Source organism: Cervus canadensis, chromosome 1 (assembly GCF_019320065.1).
Source record: "Cervus canadensis isolate Bull #8, Minnesota chromosome 1, ASM1932006v1, whole genome shotgun sequence".
Taxonomy (NCBI): Eukaryota; Metazoa; Chordata; class Mammalia; order Artiodactyla; family Cervidae; genus Cervus; species Cervus canadensis.
In genome coordinates this window covers 120,666,128-120,680,908 of record NC_057386.1, presented here as the reverse complement: position 1 = coordinate 120,680,908, position 14,781 = coordinate 120,666,128, and the positions used below count along the sequence as shown (strand labels likewise).

Genomic DNA, 14,781 nt, shown 5'->3' with positions numbered 1-14,781 from the left:
AGCAGGGGCTCGATACATTTTTTAATATTTAATTTTATTTACTTATTTGATTGCACCAGGTCTTAGTTGCATCACATGGGATCTTTGATCTTCATTGTGCCATACAGGTTCTTTTGATTTTGGCATGTGCAATCTAGCTCCCTGACCAGGGATCAAACCTGGGCCCTCTGCATTGAGAGAGCAAAGTCTTAGCCACTGGACCACCAGGGAAGTCCCTCAATACATATTTGTTGAGTGAGTCAATGAATGAATGGATGAATACCATGATGTCATTGACTCTCCAGCAGAGCCCGATGCAGGAAGTTCTATTATCATTCCCATTTGACAGATGAGAAGATGTGGCTCAGAGATAGGAAGTGGTTTTTCTCAAGGTCACACAGCAAGGAAATGGTGAACTTACAGCCCAGAGCTTGTTCTAGATGGAGCTCTTCTTAGCATTCCCATTTTAGGGGTACTTTAGGAGATTTCTCTTTGTCTTCTCCCGGGTCTTCCAGCCCCCACCCTACCCCCCATGCACCCGGGACCCTGGGAGACCCTCCACAGTGTCTAACAAACAGGCACAGGTGGTGGCAGATGCCTCCCCTGAAATAGTCAGGGCCCTGGCAAGAAAAGGATACACATACAAACTATGTAATTGGAGGGGAGATTTGTGGAGGGTTTGTTTACAAAGGTGTGGTCTGGTTCAAGGGGAACCAGCAAGAGGCAGTGCAAGACCCAGAACTAGTTGTTGTTGCTCAGTTGCTAAGTCATTGTATGACTCTTTGAAACCCCATGGACTGCAGCATGCCCGGTTTCCCTGTCCTTCACCATCTCCTGGAGTTTGGTCAAACTCATGTCCATGGAGTCTGATGCCATCCCACTATTTCATCCTCTGTTGCCCCCTTCTCCTTCTGCCCTCAATCTTTTCCAACATCAGAGTCTTTTCTAATTAGTCAGCTCTCCACATCAGGTGGCCAAAGTATTGGAGCTTCAGCATCAGTCCTTCCAATGAATATTCAGAGTTGATTTCCTTTAGGATTGAGTGGTTTGATCTCCTTGCAGCCCAAGGGACTCTCAAGAGTCTTCTTCAACAGCTGGAGAAGACTCTTGAGAGTCGTTTAGACAGCAAGGAGATCAAAACCAGAACTAGGGGGAGCCTCAAAGAGCAAGAGGAAGGGAGTGCTAACAGGACCTGGGGAGTGAACTGCGTGTGAAAGACTGCCTTTAACGGAGGGGCACAGCCACTGCACCTCCAGCCCTCAGGGAGGGACCCAGGAGGATTAAATCCAGCCTCTCTCTCCTCCCGCCCACATTGCTGTGTGATGCTTTCCATTGGCTGAATCCCCCTGCAAGCTGGGTGCAAGGGCCTAGGCTGATTGGTTCAGCCTCCAAGGGCACCACGCAGGGTGCAGAAGGGTCCAAGTGGACCTGGGCAAAGTATAGCCAACTCACAGCTCCTTCAGGCTGAAAGAGGAGAGGTGAACTCATCCATCAGGGTTTCTTTGGTTTCAAGCACCAACAACTGAGTCTCACAAAACAAGGACTGTACTGGAGGAATTCAAGGTAGCCCTAAGATTCTGAGGAATAACTGAACAGCTGAGCCTCATGGGCTCCAGGACTGCATGTGAAAGGGGGGCACTCGCCAGTGAAAACTGGGGTGCAGTTGCCAGAAGAAGGGATGTAAATGCTGGGCCCCCAAAAATAAGAGATGTCCTCACAAGACTCACTCCTACCAAAACGGCAATACAGTCAAGTCAGTGGAGAGGCTAATGCCTCATCAGACCTCAGAAGAATCAGTGGTGCTCAATCACCATTTGTAGGCTGGAAAAATTAATGAACTGAATCTGGGCTTTAAGCACTCGAGGGCACTGGAGACTTTAACGTGGTCACATTTGCATTTTGGAAAGGTGACTCTGATTTGTGCGGGGAGACTGGATCACAGCAGGCAGGGAGCCTCTTGAGGCTGATGGAGTGTCCCAGGTGAGGAAGATGGCAGCTCAGACTAGAGCGTGGTCAGAGAGAGGGAAAGAGAGGGTCACATCAAGCAATTTGGGGCTTGGGGGCACAGTCAGAGCCTTGGAGACTATACACAGATGACCACTGATCAAGCTGCTCAATGTAGTTCCCAGCACCCTCAGAGGGCCTGGGTGGGAGGCTGCCACCCTGGGTATGGGCAGAAGCACATGCTGACAACCTCATCAGATGCTGTGTTCACCCCTAATTGCTCATCACCTCTGTGGACTCCACAAGCTAATCTAAGAATCAACATGAATAGCCTTCATCCTGCTGGGATGGTGGAGTCCAATCACTGACCCCAGGAATCTCCATGGGGCCCAGGGAGACAGGCACAAGGATAACCTCGCCACCTGAAGGAGGAGTAGGGAATCCCTCAGAATCACCCCTAAGATGCCCACACCACCCACACAGCCCTTCTGGGGAGTGCCAGCCAGCCTAGCATTAAACCACAGCTCCGGAAATGTGACATCCACCCAGCTAAACCCTGAACCACATAAAATAAGGCAAGGGGTTAATTCTACCTTTTTGCAAAGTTCTACCTCCCAGAGGTTCCTGAATGTGCCCTCACTTTCAAGCATTGCATGTTATTGGAATGAGTTCCTCTCCCTCCTTACCTCCCACCATTTCTGCATCAGCTTCAACCTTCTCCAGACCTCAACTCAGAATATTACACCCACAGGCATAGGAGTTCCTTTACCCCAGACTGGGTAGGCACACCTCCTCTATGCTCCCACTAGCAGCCCCCCTCGTGGGCCTTAACAAACCGCATTGTCATTGCGTGACCTTGAGTGGGTTACTTAAGCTCCTCTGATCCTCTATGTCCTCCCCTGGAAAATGGGGTTATGACAGTAGCCACCTAACAGGGTCTTTGAGCTTCCCTGCTGGCTTAGACAGTAAAGAATCCACCTGGCAATGCAGGAGACTTGTGTTCAATCCCCGAGTCAGAAAGATCCCCTGGAGAAGGAAATGGCAACCCACTCCAGTATTCCTGCCTGGGAAATGCCTTGGACAGAGGAACCTGGTGGGCTATAGTCCATGGGGTCACAAAGAGTCGGACACGATTTAGTGAATAAACAACATCAGCAGCAAACAGGGTCTTTGTGAGCCTCCAGCGGGTGTGGCCCTCATGATACTCTTAGCGATGTGCCCAGCGCCAAGGAAGCAGGCGGTGAGGATTCACTGCTGCTGGTTTTAGCCACTTCGTGGTCATGAGACTTCCTGCAGAAACTGCTCCAGAACCTGCTTTTCCAGTGCCGTGTGGTTTCCCAAGACCTCAGACAGCCCCTCATTGATTCTGGCCGCACTCCTACTCGTATTGATCAAACATCAAGGCTGCCTTCCTCTCAGGGGTGTTAATTGGCCCAAGTACTTGTCTGTGTTGGGGACCTAACAGATTTCTGAATGAAGTCATTGAAATCTTTCCTGTGGCATCAACTCAGAGAGGGGTCAGCGGGGTTTGAAGTGCTTGGAACAGTTTTCTGTGTTGAAGATGCTCTTCTCACTGTGGCATTACTCATTGACCGCAAAAGCTAAAGCTTGTACTTCCTGTATTCAACAGCCTTTACTGAGCACCAACGGTCTGCACATCCTCCAAGATGCTCTCCCTGCCCCAGCTCCCTCTCTGTCTCCTCCTCGCCCTGCTGTCTTTGTATTTATCACAGAATGACGTTATACTTTCTGTTTACTTGTGGACTTTTATATTATGTTTGCCTTCACTTGTTTGTGCTAAGGCACTTCAATCATGTCCGACTCTTGGTGATCCTGTGGATTGTAGCCCCCTGGCTCTTCTGTCCATGGGATTCTCCAGGCAACAATACTGGGCCGGGTTGCCATTTCCTTCTCCACTTTACTTGTTTGCATTCGGTCAAGTCCATGAGGGCTAGGAACGGGTCTCTTTTGCTCACGGCTAGCTGTGTCCCCACAACTTAGAACATACTCTGGGTGCTCATTGAATTTTTATCAGATAAGTGAATGCCAAGCCCTGGGCTAGGCAATTTGCAGGGGAGTGGGAAATGAACTAGAAGATGTGGATTCTGGCCTCAAAATGCTTATTCATTAGGTCATCAAAGAAAGACTGGAGAAAAATAATTGTGATTCTTGGACGTGTTCTAAGAAAGAGGCCTTAACATTCTGGGGCTTCATATACTGAAAGCAGTTCAATCTTTACAGGCTTTTTTATTCTCTGTTTCTCTGATGGCCTGACTGTAGGCAGTGAGCTGACAGCAGGGACCCTGTCTGGTTAATCTAGGCATAGGATGGCACCTGGTAGGCACATAGTAGGAGTTTAATCAATGTCTTAGTTTAGTTTGAGTTTTTATGTCCCAGAAGCAGAACCTGAGGTGCTGGAGTACAAGGAAATTTCTTCAGGAGGTAATCCCAGGAAACTCCCAGAGGAGAGTGTGCAGGAGGGATGGGGAAGGGAAGGAGCCAGGAAAGGGGGCGCTATCTAGTAAGTTACCACTATAGGCAACTGCAGCTGAACCTTGTGGGGGCACCTGGGAGCCAGTGTAGACCATACATCTCAAAGTTACCCTCCTCGGGGTCAAGGGAGCTGAAGTCCTCCAACTCCTATCAGGTATTGGTTAAAGGCACTTCAGGGGGTGGGGGATGTTAATTTCCCATTATTTCCTCTAGGAAACCATTGCAGGTACTGGCAGCTGGATGTGAGCACATAGGGGAATGGATGGTGGACACCAAGGTGACTGGGGCACTGACAGCATGTGCTACAGTCAATATTTACCCAGTGAATGAATCAATGAATGGCATTTGGCAATAGGGCATTATTTGAATGCCTACTACCTACCCAAGTGCCTTGTTTGTTAACATGATTTTCTAAGTTTTGAAAGGCAAGTAGTTACGGGGGCTCAGAGATGTTAGGTAGCTTGCCCAAGGTCATACAGCCAGCAAGAGACAGAGCCAGGATTTGGCCCAGTCTCACTTGGCTTCCTTTGTAGCTCAGTCGATAAAGAATCTGCCTGCAGTACAGGAGACCCAGGTTCGATTCCTGGGTTGGGAAGATCCCCTGGAGAAGGAAATGGCAACCCAGTCCAGTATTCTTGCCTGGAGAACCCCACGGACAGAGGAGCCTGGCAGGCTACAGTCGATGCGGTCACAAGAGTTGGACACGACTTAGCGACTAAACCACCACCACCACTTGGCTCCAGTGCCCACACACTTTTTCATAAAGTCTGCTGGTGGGATACAACCATGATGTGGACACTCTGGGCTGGAAAGTCCAGGAAGGGCCCTGATTTTCTCACTCATCCTCTTTGTCTCTCTGTCTTCTCTTTGGCTCCAAGGCTGGATCAGCCCAACCTTGTCCCCAAACCCAGTCAACAGACCCCCTTGCCCTGAGGTCACTCCAACTTTCTAAGGCTTCCCCTTCACCTTTTTAATCCCCTTAAGATTATGGGGGTTGGAGTCCAACAAACTTAGTTTCAAATTCTGGGGTTGCCACTGCTTAGCTGTGTGCCCTTGAGCAAGTAATTCTACCTCTTGGTGCCTCAGTTTCCCCAGAAAGTAGGCCAGTAACATCCAATTTGCCAGGTGGCTGTGAAGATGAAGGAGGGTTAGCCTGGCCCATAGGAAGTGCTCTGGAAATGGTAACCATGGTGATCTTGAAGAAGTGATGTTTAGCTTACTTGTCAGTTGCTATCCTATCTAAGCCCTGAACTGCTCCTTCTTCACATTTCTTTCTCAATATCAGCAACCATCATGTAATGGTTAATTGCATAGACCCTGGAGCCAGTCATGCTGGGTTCAAATCCTGGCTCTCCCACTTACCAAGTAGGTGAGAGGTAACATATTGAAATGCTGGAATGTAGTAAGTGCTAAGAGATACTGAGTGTACGAGTGGATGCATGAGTGGGTGGATAGATGAGCGGCTAGGTGATGAGTAGGAGGATGAAAAATCATAAGGCCGTGCTTTTTCAACTCTATTTCCAGAGGTCTTAAGTGTTTGAGGACTCCTAAGAGAAGGATAGGCAGGCAGGGGTCTTGCTCTTACCCCATGATTCCTAAGTAGCTTCTCTTTCACCTATTATATCTTGACTTCTGCATATGATTTCATTTGGAACTTTTTAAAAAGTATTGCTAAGTTTCAAAACAAGTTTGAAAGTCATTGGTGTAGAAAGGTGATTATCAAACTTAAAAATGCATCAGAATTACTGGAGGCTTGTAAAAACCCAAAGTGCCAGACCGCCACCCCTACCCCACAACCTCCCAGAGCTGCTGAGTCAGTGAGTCTGAGATGGGTCCAGAAAATCTGCATTTCCAGCTCCCAGGTGATGCTCACACTGCTGGTCTGAGGACAAGACTTTGAGAACCACTGTAACAGAGAATTTCTCCTGATTCCTCCATGCAATTAGATAAATCTAGCTATTGAGTGCCTAGAATGTGCCAGCAAACTGCTAGGCATATTGGAGAACATCAAAAATGGATTCAGATACAGCCCAAATCCCTCAAAGTGCTTCTGATCTCAAAACAGAGACAGGAACCCCACAGAATTAATAATAATAGTTTCAAAAGGAGGGGGAACTACCATTAATTGAACTTGTACTGAGTGGCAAAGACTGTGCTAAGGACTTCACAAGTACAATCTCATTTAATCAGCACAATCCTATCAGATAGGACCTATCATCATCCCCAGTTTTAACAGTTGAGAAAGCCAAGGCTCAGAAAGGGTAATTAACCTGCCTAAGGGCACATAGCCAGCAAGCAGCAAAACCCAAGACTGACTCTGAAGCTTTGAAATCACACCATAAACTTGCACACTCTTCCCTTCCCCACAATTAGAGAGGAGTATAAGACAGTTTGCTTGAGTGTCAGTTTGAATAAATCAAATGCCAAAACACATGACGCTAATGAAACTCTGGGTTGTCAGGCTGGGGAGAAGGAAGTGGGTTCTCTCATTATGGCTTTAAAAGTCAGAGTAATGCCAGCAGGATCCCTTTCTGGGGTTTGGGGAGGTATAGTCGGCATGGTGCCAGCTCACGAGCAGGCTGGCTTGTCACCTCTGATGGGCTGGGCGTTTGTCTGATTTCCCCCACTTGACTGAGTGTTCCAGGAGCCAGAAATCCTGCCTGGATTGGGGGGCGGGGGGGGTCTCAACTTCCCCAGCCCCTGGCCCACCAAAAAAGAGGGGGAAATAATGAATGCCTATTAAATGGACAATGGAAGATGCCACAGAAAGCTTCCGGACCTGTTGCTCTCATTTGTTTTTCAAATGAAAGCTAAAGGAGGAAGCTAGATCCATAGTCAGATTAGAAGCAGGTCAGCTCAGGAATGGCAGAAGAGCCCCAGCACCCTTCCCCCTCCACTTGCATGGCTGGCAGTGTCCAAAACACTGCTGCAGAGCCCCAGGGAGATCCTGGGACACAGGAGGGAGCTCTGCTCCAGTCCAACCCCCTTAATTATAGAAGGGGAAACTGAGACCCAGAAAGGGGAGGCACCTTGGCCAAGGTCACACAGACAGCAGACAAGAAGTCGCTGTGTCCCCACTTTGGGTGGCTTTCTGGAATACCGAGCTGGAACTGCACCTGCCCCCTCTCTGCCACCTCCCTGTTACCCTCTCCCAGGGGCTGGTCTCAGAATTTTCCTCAATTCTTAGAAATAAGCCCAGGTGTGTCATCTTTTCCGTGCATGTCTGCAGTATGGTGCGGAGGAGGAGAATTACAAGACAGGGCCACTTTGATGGGGGCAGGGGTGTCACTGCTGCTGAGATGCTGTGTCACTGAACTCAGTGCCTGCAGGCTGAGGATGAGGCCCCACCCAGCTCACTGGGGTGGACGGACGGGCACAGAGTAGACAACTTGGGGCCAGAAGGCCACCTGCCTCAGTTTCCCCCAGGAGTTTGCTTGAAAAAAAAAAATACCACCTCTTGAGACCTACAGATTCATAAGCTGCGGAGGCAGAGTCCAGGCAGCGGTAGCCCTCGTCTCATGCAATTTTTGTGTACCTGATAGGTTAAGGATCTCTGCTGTTTTTTTGTTCTGAGTAAGACTTCCCTTGCACTCAAACACCTCCACTCAGGTGCTAAAGTCCATTTTCTTGCTCATAGTTCTCACACAGGTGGGCCAAAGCTGTTTAGTCTGATAGAAAGTGTTGCTTTGAAAACATTTGCACATGAAGCCCTTTAGTTGGGGGCACTCCCTTCATTTAGCCCCAGGCCCCACCACTCCCTGCTGTCTCTGACCCAGCTGGCTTCCTCTGTCTCCCAGTGGCACTGGCTTCAAGGTCCACATACTTTGGCCCCTCCCATCCCAGTGACAGACCATGAGATGCTCCAGCTTTACAGGGTTCTGAGAGTTGGGATGTGTTGAATTGGAACACACTGGCTATATTTGGGTTGCAGGGGATATGAACACCAAACTTAGGGTCCCTTCCTGTTTTTCAGGTGGTCTCCTAGGGTAGAGACCTCCCCCCCACCCCTCCCCTACACACTAATGCCCCTACCCTCATATCCTTTTCGGTGCCTCCTCTGTGGACAGACGCTGCAAGACAGGGTGGCAGCCAGGAGATACAAACAACCCAGAGGTGACCCAGCACTCTCATCCCGCTCAAGTCAGCCCCGCAGAGCAGGGACCCGGGCCCTTGGTCCCCAAAGCTGAGCAAACAGAAGCCAGGACCTACCTGGCAGGTCTTGGGGAGAACAGGAAAGCTACAGTGAAGGTTTAGCGCCATCTGTCGGTCATTTGGGGGGAACTGCCTCTCTGCCAAATAGGCTGCGTAGGGCAAAGGGTGCCAGGCAAACTTCCCCGCCAGGTTTCTCAGCAATGATATCTCCTTTTTCTGCCCATTAAAGAGCCCCGAGATATCATTTGGTTCAGTTGCAATTAACCTTTTCCAGTTCTCAGCCTTCTTTTAAAAAACCACTTAATACTACGAATCCTCTACCCCAGAAAAATACACTTCTGCTTGATTTTGCATATGATTCCAGGGAGCTGACTATCCTTGGGTTAAGATCACCTCTGAGACCCAGATATGCCAAGCGGTTTGCCCAAACTCACACAACCCGCTAGTGGCAAAGCCAGGTCTGAGAGTCAGATGTTCTAGTGTGTCTTATGCTCAGGCTGCCTCTTTAAGCCTTAAAGGGCTCCTCCTCCTTTCTTCCCTGTCAGAATCCTGTGAATGTCTGCAGGGTATTTGACCACAGCCGCCATCCCAGGGACTGTGACACCCTCAAGCCTTCTGGGGGTTCCAGGCTCCTAGACAACTCTGTTTCCTGTACCCTGGCTCTGCTGGCCTGCCATCCCCGGACCCTCCAGGGCCACACTGGTGACCCAGCCCTCTCAGGGATCCTGAGTTGGGAGCCATGGCAAGGATCTGATGGGCCATTAACTAGCTGGTGCCCTTGGATGAGCTGCCAGACCTCCCTGGACCTTGACTTCCCTGTGTGAAAAACCAAGGTTGAGGACAGTCATCTCCAAGGTTGCTGCAGTGCCGGGGCCTCTCACTCTAACTTTTCAAGACTGGCTGCCGGGCGCAGTCCTTTATAAGCACATCTGAGGGATTTCCCCAGCCAAAACTCCAGCAGCAGGTCTGAAAGCTGAATTCTTTTCCAGAATCAGGGGCCCTGGGTCGATTGGTATGCAGCTGATGGCTAATAAGGGAGTTAAGGCTGTTACATAGCTGGACCCCAGCAAGCTCTTCATTCATTTATTCAACCAAACATTTTTTGGGGTTGGGGCTGAGGAAGAGGTTCTCCTACTTGAGTATGGATCAGGACCACCTAGAGAGTGCCCAGCCCGCACCTGAGTAGTAGTTCAGCAGGTCTGGGGCGGGACCCAAGGACTGGCCTTTCAATTATATTCCCAGGAGATGCTGAGTCCTCTGGTCCAGGGAACATGCTTTGAGAAGCACTGGCTTCTGGTGACAAATGAGACAGACCTGCTGTGCCTTTGTGGAGCTATAACAGTCCAGCTGTAAACCAGCAAACATTCTAAAGTATGTTGTGAAGTGAAAGGGGAGGGGCAGGGGCTTCTCCAAAGAGGGGCTGTTTATGCTAAGACCAGAAGGCTAAATAGAACCGACCCAGCAAAGCAGCAGGGGAGTGGGGAGGTTTCGTTAAATATTTACTGAGTAGGTGCCAGGACTCCTCTCTCATTTCTCATCGATTCCTCCCAGTTAATGGGAGGGAGTCGGGATTAGCCCCACTTTACAGATGGGCAAGCTGAGGCTCAGAGAGGCAAAGGACAGGTCCAAGTTCAAGGGCAAGAAAGGAGCCCCAGCTTGTAATGAGGACACCTGTCAGCTGCCACATCCTCTCTGCTGCTTCTGCCCCGCAGCCCCCAGGTTCCCCTCCCCTGGGAGAGCCACCACTTTGACACAGCTGCAGAGCTCTGCCAGCCAGCCGCGCTCTGCCCGCTTGCCCGTCCCCCCTCCGCCCCAGCCCTTCAAGTGTTTTCACTGCTGGGTGAATTCAGCAGATGCCTTTCGATCGCAGCCTATTAAATTAGCCCCTCTCTGCAGCCAAAAGAAGATAATTATGTTTTCATTAGCCCTGGATAATGTATTACCCCCTCGGTGGCAGCACACTGGCCAACTCCTCCTTCCCTCTCCTCCCCTGGCCGCCCCAGAGCCCTCTGCTCCCCCAGGCTCACCTCTAAGCTGCTGGGGTGGCGACTGGTTAGGGTCCAGAGGGGCAGAGAGCAGGTAGAGGGGACGGCCCTCCTTCAGCCGGGAGAAGCCTTTTACCCACCTGCCTGCGCACAGGGGTGGAGGGTGTGGGCCCGAGAGAAGATCCAAGAATAATCGTTATCATGGTGACCATTTAGCTCCGGGCTGACCCCTGGGTAGGTCTCGGCTGTTGAGCACCACAGTGCTCTGGGTGGGGTTGTGGGAGTGGGGAGAGAAGTATTATCAACATCTCCCCTGACACCAAGGGGGTCCCGAGGAATCAGTTTAGAGGGAAAGCCCCAAGCAGCCTAGAAAGAGGAAAGACTTCCCAGGGTACCACACCTGAGGAGCGTCTGGGCGGCAGTCCCTCTGCACAGTTCGAGGGCCACCACGTGGCTTAAAAGCGCCAGTTTCTGAAGACCTCTGGCACAAGCAAGAAGGGCCTCCAAACGCCCTCCACCCCAAAAGACAGCAACATCTTCACTCCCTCTTTCTCCACAAGGCGGCGGTGGGGAGGCAGGAAGAGCCTCACTCTGAGGTCAGTAAGACCCAGCGCTCATAACTGCTTTTACCACCAGGTAACTGGACTGAGTCACTTTGCCTCTCAGAGCCTCTGCTTTCCCCTCTGAACAATGGGAATAAGAGAAAGTAATCACCCCTTACAACTTTTGTGATCATTCAGTGAGATACACCTAGAGAAGGCGTGGCTCAAGACTGGCAAAATGAGACATACTCAATACAAGACAGTCATTATCCTTTCTGCCACAATTAGTGCTGTTACTAGTCCCCTTATCCCTACAGAAATAACCAGAGTAAGGAAGGAAGGGAAGGATCTCTTTCTTTCTCTCTTCCTTTCCTCTCTCTCTCTCTTTCTCTCTCTCTCTCTCTCTCTCTCTCACACACACACACACACACACACACTCTCAAAAGCCCTGGTGGTAACTGGCTCCCTCCCTGGACTTGGAAGCCCATCTTCCCAAATCTCCATCTCAGGACCTGCATGCCTGTGCTTTGCTCTCAGACACCTGCTGATAAGGACAGGATTGGGGAGGTGGTCTGTCCCCCTCTCCCTGAACCCAAGCTAACTCTGCCTCTGTAAGCACCGCCAGCCTTGGCCTGGACCCCACCATCTTGTGGCTGCCTGTCTCCTACCAACCACCCTTTTCCCCGAGTCAGAGCAGCTGGTGATCCAAAAGAGAAGGTGCCCCCCCAACCTGGGGTCTCCCCCGGCCCCACCCCCACATGGACAGGCATGACATGGTAGCTGTTTTGAGCAGGTGAAGGGCCAACCCAGTGGAAGAGCAGCTTCTCTTCCTCTGGCTTCCTGATTTTCCCCAGTTGCCATGGTAATTGAGGGAAGCAGTATTCTGAGTCTGACTCTGATAGCACTGAAGCCCAGCGCTCAACTTTGAAATGGTTCAGGCAAGGGAAGCTGGGCCCAGGGACACCTTGTATGCTTCTGTTCTGATTCTCATCATGGTTATTAGTACTTGGGGTTACTGTTTACTGAGCATTTACTATATGCCAGGCTCTATGCCAAGAGCTTCCCCAGCCAGCATCACCTCGCTGTCGGCATCTTTACAATGACCCCGGGGCCATTTCACCACTGGGAAAACAGGCTCTGGACTTTGCACCATGTGGCACAGTCAGGAGGTGGCAGAGCCCTGGGGCTGAGAGGGAATTTCTCGTGTGTTCCTTCCAGTGTGTTGAAGACCAACAGAAGGCTACGCAGCCACCTCTCTGCCAGCTTCTTCACTCTTTCCTCCCCTCCTCATCCCCCACACCCTTCTTCCTGTCCCCCGAAGTCACACCCCCTTCTCCTGGTGCTTGATGTGAAAAACGATTAGAAAAGCATTTGTGACAAAGTGGGGGATTCCTTTTTGCCTCTTCAAGCCATCTAGAGCCAGGTGCTCTGTGTGAGTGTGTGTGTCTTCTCTTTGCTTGGTTTTCTCCCATTTTCCCAAGTGTGTGAGCAGCAGCAGCAACAGTGAAATGCAAAATTCTTTGCAATCTGCCCGGGAAAAGACAGCTTTTGAGCCGGGTTTATATGGTTACCCATATGTTAGGGCCCCTAAGAAAGGAAGGAAAGCTTGCTTCTCTGCCTCCTCCCCTCCTCCCAGCCCAACCCTGGGCGTCTCCAACCCGCAGGTTTACCTGCAGCTTTTCCAGGCCACAGGTGAGCAAGCCTGCGCCCTCCCATCCTTCCCCCTCGCCGCCAGCTGTCAGGACTAAGCGCTGCTCAGGGCAAGAAGACCAGAACAAGGCAGCATTTCCACCACCGGCCCCCTCTCTTCCTGTCTGCCCACCCAAGAGCCAGATCCAGAATTCAGGTTTGGGTGTCTTTTGGCCTTGTCTAGAGTGAAAGGCAGTGCACCCCACTGTCCCATTGAGGAACATTATCCCAAGGCTGATGAAGAAGCAGAAATAACCATCTCTGCTTTCCACGGGGCCCTCTCAGAGCTGCCCTGTGGCTACTACACTGGGCCCCCTCCAGGCTCCCAGAAATTGTCATGGGGTGTGTGTGTGTGTGTGTGTGTATGTGTATGTGTGTGTTTCCTGATAGAAAAAAGATGGAAATTAGGTTATATAAAAGATGTATGTTTTGGAGCCCAGAGCGGCTCTTTTAATGAGGGTTGCGACGTCTCCCTCCCCACACCCATAAACCAGCCGGGTTGGACGTCACCGCTAATTTGTTTCAGCGATGATAGGATAAAAGAGGGACATTAAGAAATAAATTCCCCCTCACGACCCTCGCTGAGCTCACGGCTCTGCCCCTACATATTTATGCCGCGTTTCCGGCCTCTGGGCGAGCAGCTACTTAGCCCCGGGGCTGCTCCGAGGGGCAGCCAGGCGGCGAGCGGCGGCCGGGCGGACGGGGTGAGCCAGGGGCGCGCGCGCGGGGCGCCCCAGCACCGCGCCGGGGAAGCCCACAGCCTCGGTCCCGAACTTGGGTTCGCAAGGGGCGGAGGGAGGGGAGGGGACTTGGGGAGGGGTGGGGGCTCGGGGAGAGGGGGTGGGAAGGGATCGGAGAGGCGGAGGGGAAGGCAGAGGGATGCGCGCGGCTCCTACCCAGAGGTGAGCGGGTACGACTGGCGCCTTACAGCCGCGCGGGGCGTCGGACCGGGAGGGTTTGGAACCGGGAGCGCGGTGGCTGCAGGAGCCCGGGAGAAGGAGGAGGAGAAAGAGGAGGAGAAGGGAGACGGAGGAGGAGGAAGGAGGCGGGCAGGCTCGCGGACCGGCGGGCCGGCGGGTGCGCAGCGCGAAGAGGCAGCCTCGGCACTGCCCGACTCGGCAGCAGGTGAGTTCTCGGCCCAGGCGTCCCGCGTCCCCTCGGTGTCCCCTCGGGCTCCCAGCCCCCAGTGCTCGCGGGCAGGCTTGGGGGGCTTGCTTGCGTCCCAACTTGGTCCCGCTGGCCTCGATCTCTTCCCCAGCCGGCAGCCCCAGGCCGGGGGGCTCGGGTCCCAGCGATCGTCGCGCCCGCTGCGCTCTCGCTCCAACTTTGCGGGGACCAGCGTCCCCGTTCCGCTGCACGCTCGGCTCCGAGCTGCGCGCCTGCGGTAATGGCGGCCCCTTTGGCACGGCGCGCTACCCCCCGCGGGCCGCCAGAGGCTGGGGGACGCCAGTCCCCGGGGATCGTTGCACCTGCCCAACCTCAACTTTCAGCTTTCCTCCGCGCCCGGCTCGGCAGAAGCACGGCCACCGCCAGCCTGCGGTAATGGCGGACTCTTCGGCATCGCTCGCCACCCTCGGTGGGGGGCCCCCAAGGCTGGGAGGGTTGTGCTCCTGGGTGGGGTACGTTGTTGCTCCCGCCTGGCTTCCAACTTTGCCAGGGTTCTTATTGCGCTCCCAGTAACAGCGGGGCCGCCTGCACCTCTTACTTCTAGCTTCTGGGCGGGATTAAGGGTGCAAAAGAGCTGGCTCCCGGAACCTAGGAAAGTTGTGTCTCCTGCTCGAAAGAGGCTCTAGAGCTCCCAAACGGGCGAGGGGCGCACTCTGCAGGGATTTGGGGCCGGGCCGTATGCCACCAAGAGCGGTAGTTTTTACTGCCAGGTAGCCAAGGTCCAGAGCTGGATACCTATGAGATCCAACTTCAAGAGCCACCCGAGGGTTCCTTGTCCTGACAGGGTTCTCCGAGCTGTGCTCTAGGGACCTCCATCGCCGGGGCGCTAT

At 52.4% G+C, this 14,781-nt stretch overlaps 1 protein-coding gene and 1 non-coding gene across 6 annotated transcripts in view; one reads left to right on the top strand and one right to left on the bottom strand.

Annotated features, from left to right (window-relative positions):
• Positions 1-14,781, top strand: part of NOS1 (nitric oxide synthase 1) — a 197,232-nt gene that overhangs the window by 54,365 nt on the left and 128,086 nt on the right. The window contains exon 1 of one of the 5 annotated variants that reach the window (XM_043440020.1): positions 13,765-13,909. The exons of the other annotated variants lie outside the window; for them this stretch is intronic. The gene's annotated coding sequence lies outside the window, so the exon portion shown is untranslated. Of the gene's footprint in view, positions 1-13,764; positions 13,910-14,781 lie in introns of those variants that run through there. 5 annotated transcript variants of the gene reach the window in all.
• Positions 138-210, bottom strand: TRNAE-CUC. Its single transcript has one exon. It is a non-coding gene; the product is annotated as a tRNA-Glu (tRNA).